Raw genomic sequence first — 4299 nt, 5'->3', positions numbered from 1 at the left:
TAGCTCTGCTGGCAGAGTGCTTGCCTAACTCAGACAGAGCAGGCCCAGTTCTGTGTTCCTACCACTCAGGAGTAAGGTCAGGCCACCCTCGGCAGTGCAGGGAGCTCAAGGTCAGCCTGGTTGTATTAAAAAAATAAAAAACAAAAACCTTATGGAAACCCATTACTTTGTAAGCTTCAGTTTTTTGTTTTGTTATCTATCTATCCATCTATCTATCTATCTATCTATCTATCTATCTATCTATCCATCCATCCATCTATCATCTATCTATCTATCTATCTATCTATCTATCTATCTATCTATCTATCTATCTATCTATCTGAGTTCTGGAGATGTTTTATTTAGAAAAAGACCCATAATTTTAAGATTTTAAGATTTTAAAAGTGGTGCCCTAAATAGACACAAGGTAATCCTGAATACCCAAAATATTTACACAGGGCCTGAAAAATAAATGTACAATAACCGGGAAAATCAATTGTCCGCCGATTCGTCTTCTCTTCTCTTCCCTCGTCTTCTGCCGTGTGTCTTCATACCTCTGATAAACCCCTCTCTTCCTTGATTTCAGATCTGCTCTTGGCTCTGGTGTTACCCACTGTGTTCCCATGGGTTTTTTCTCTGCTGGTTTAACAGAGGCGTCTTCAGTGGTTTCATGAGGAACAATCTTTCTTCCTTAGCTATGAACATTTTTTCCTCCAAGACAGAGTCTCTCTATGTAACTCTGGCTGTCCTCGAATGGTATATGCACATCAGGCTGGACTCAAGCTTTCAGAGTCTCCCAAGTGCTGGGGTTAAGGCAGGAATCACCTTGCCCAGTCTCGTTGATGACACCTTAGATCTGCTGCTCCTCTCAGCTCTTTGCCGCTGTGATGGGCCTTGGCCACGCTGACGCTTGTTTAGTTCTGGTAATGAGGATTTTCTTATGACATTGGCCCTTCAAATCTCCCCTGAAAAATCTTCATGAGATTAATGAAGGTCTCATTTCCATTGTAGCCACACCTTCTGTAATCTGGAAACTCTAGAATCATATCCTGTAATCCAAAATGGTGAGAGTAAGCCCGATGTCGTGGTTCCTAAGGATCTGAATTGAGAGCCTTTTAACAAAGCCCAGTGTGGCAATTCATCAAAAGCAGGGTGAAAAGACGAATGGGGGCAAGGACTTCTCAGTTTCCAGTCATCTTCAGTTCAGCCAGGGTATGCATATTAATGTTTTTTTTAAAAAAACTTTTTGGCAGGTGGCCAATGAGGTGAATTTGAAAGCCACATACAGAGATTTTGTTTTTCTTAGTGTCAAATAGATGCATCAATAATCAATAGATCATGTATCAATAGATTTCTGATCAATAGATCAATGAATGCGTCAGTAGATGTGTCAGTTTGATAAAGAGATACATTTATTGCAGTTTTAATTTCACAAACCTTGTGCATCTCAAGTATGTTATCTTTAGGCTTCATCTTAGTGTCTGCTTCAGAGTGAGGCACCAACACTGTCTTGATCTGCCATTTATTCCTCTGGAGGAGAAGATGAGGATCCATTCCTTCCTTTTCCCATGCCACTTCTTCTTGGTCACCACCCCCAGAATGCAGTCTGTCTCCTTTCTCTACCACTTCTGCCACAGACACCTGCCTAGCTGGCTGCTCAGCATCTTCTTGGCTTCTTTGCCTGAGCATCTATACACTTGTGCCACTGTTTGGTCACTGCCATCTTGCTTCTATATAAAAAAAAAGACTGACTATAGAGTCCATTCTGCATGAATAGATAATGTATCCCCCACCCCAAAGGTATGAGCTATTAATAAAACTCTCAGGGTCAGGCATGGGATAGCTCCTTATGTGATGTTGGTTAGAGAGGCCCCAGAGGCATCCAAAGAGTCATCAATAGTTTCAGTAATGAAAACAGAAGGTTACAATACCAGCCTGTCGGCAAGTTATGTTCATTCATGCAATAGTGGCATAGGTGTCATGTGGGACAAACTAACCACTTTATGATCAAATTTGAGGTCTTCTCTATAGGAACAAATTCACGTCTGATGTGTAAACCTGGTCAAAAACCTGTGGTTCAGGAATCAGAGGCCCTGGGAAGGTTAGTGTGTGTGTGTGTGTGGGGGGGAACCCTACTCTTCTTCTGCTAAATGGATATGTTATCAACCTACCTTCTAAATATCATATAAATATTTGTGTTTATACCCATAACTCAGTGCTGCTTTCTTCTCCTCCTCCTTCTTGTTTATCAAGTGTCTTTTAATATAATATTATTTATAGATTGTTAACAAACCAAGTAGTTACATTGGTTAATGAATAAAGAAACTGCCTTGGCCTGTTGATAGGGCAGAACTTAGGCTGAAAAGGAAGACAGAGTTGAATGCTGGGGGAAAGAAAGGTGTAGTTAGAGAGACACCATGGATCCACCACTGGAGACAGATGTGCTGAAACTTTTCTGCTAGGCCACAACCTCGTGGTGATGCACAGTTTAATAGAAATGGGTTAAATTAAGATGTAAGAGTTAGCCAATAAGAAGTTAGGGCTAATGGGCCAAGCAGTGAGTTAATAAATACAGTTTCTGTGTGATGATTTCTGGGCTAAGCATCCGGGTGGCAGGGACAAACAACCAGTTCCACTGTGACACATATTGTCCTTACTAAGATGAAAATTTGCAGGGGACATAAGAAAGGTGAAGCTAGGCACGGTAGCACACGTCTTTAATCCCAGCACTCAGGAGGCAGAGACAGGTGGATCTCTGAGAGTTTGAGGCCAGTCTGGTCTACAGAGCAAGTTCCAGAAGAGCCAGGACTATGCAGAGAAATCCTGTCTCTAAAAGCAAATGAACGAACAAACAAGGAAAGAATATAGGGGAAACTGAGCCCCATGGGTAACATAAACCTTACGCATGCACCTGACAATTCTCTGGGCTGTCATCGTTCAGTTACACAATGATTCCCATCCACAGCACTGGAAACACAAGAAACAAATATAAAAGATGCCTATCTGAATTCAGACATTCAGATGGAGAAGGGAAGCAACAGCATGCTTCTAATTCAGCCATGCTTGCTTTAAAGTTTTAGTGCGGCCTTCAACAGTGGCCGGGGAGGCTTCTTCTGCAGACTCATAACTGGCCAAAGGGCTGGCAAGAAGTGACTGCTGCATGCTCAGACCCAAATGGAACATCTGTAGCAACTCCCTACAGAGGTTCAAAAACACAGAAGAGGAGGTAGAAAGAGTATAAGACCTGGAGGGCGGGAAGAGTGCTATGAGCTACTTCTATACCTAACACAGCCCTTGTGCCTAGAACTTCCTGCAGTATGGTTCTCTGCAGAAAAGGAAAAGGGGAAGCCATGCTGGTAGGTATCCAAAGGGGCTGGGGGAGGGGGATTGGTGGTGCATGTGTTGAAGATCCTTAGTATACATGTAAGAAATTGTTCAAGAGTAAATAAAACATATTTAAAAATAAATAAAAAATAATGGATGCTAGTGTGTCCATTAAAGTTTCTGTGGCAGTGCTAAACATCATGACCAAAGGCAATTTAAAGAAGAAAGGGTTTGCTTCACCTTACAACTCACGCTCCATCACCGAGGGAAGTCGGGGCAGGAACCCAAGCGGGAACCTGAAGGCAGGAAGCAAAGTGGAGGCCATGGAGGAGGGCCTCTTTCTGGTTTGTTCCTCTTGGCTTGCTCAGTTTGTTTTCTAAAACACCCCAGGACCACCTACCTAATAGTAGTGTCACCCACATACCGGGCTGGGCTCTCCCCACCTCCCACGTCAATAATCAATCAAGAAAACGCACATTATGTTTCAAACCTTATTATCTGTTAGATAGCAAGTCAGATAATGGATTTCCCTGTTGCTGGAGATGAAACTCTGGGTTTTGTGCATGGAAGGCCCTGAGCTGTGCTCTGTGCATGTTCAAGGTCTCCTCGTCTTTACGGTATAATGCATGTCTAAATCCTACACAGTGTTCCTAACGATCTCTGAAACGGGACACTGTGGTCACTGGCATTTTCCTTCGACATGATTTACTGCAAGCCTATCCTGCCCAGTGGAGCCTGCATCAGGAAGGCAGGGACGGTGCTCATCTGGGTCACCACCGTAGTTCCATCCCTGCTGCGTGGCCTGGTACACCCCAGGGCTCAGTTATGATTACCTGAGTAACTGAGAAAATGCCTACTGATGTCTCAAAAATATTTTGTCATGTTTTCTACCCTGTTTGACATGACAAAGATTTGATTTTTATTGAGAAATTACAAATAGAGCCTTTAGACTCCCTCAAGATTAAACACTAAAATCCTCCAAACAGTTCTTTTGTT

General features: G+C 42.8%; 1 pseudogene; it reads right to left on the bottom strand.

Moving 5' to 3' along the window:
- Window positions 1-893: 893 nt before the first annotated feature.
- LOC146892228 (ribosome biogenesis protein BRX1 homolog) lies at window positions 894-4005 on the bottom strand (annotated as a pseudogene).
- Window positions 4006-4299: the final 294 nt, after the last annotated feature.

This window comes from Myodes glareolus, chromosome 12 (genome assembly GCF_982192425.1).
Source record: "Myodes glareolus chromosome 12, mMyoGla1.1, whole genome shotgun sequence".
Taxonomy (NCBI): Eukaryota; Metazoa; Chordata; class Mammalia; order Rodentia; family Cricetidae; genus Myodes; species Myodes glareolus.
The sequence above is the reverse complement of the archived record's forward strand: the minus strand, read 5'-3'. Positions and strand labels throughout refer to the sequence as shown.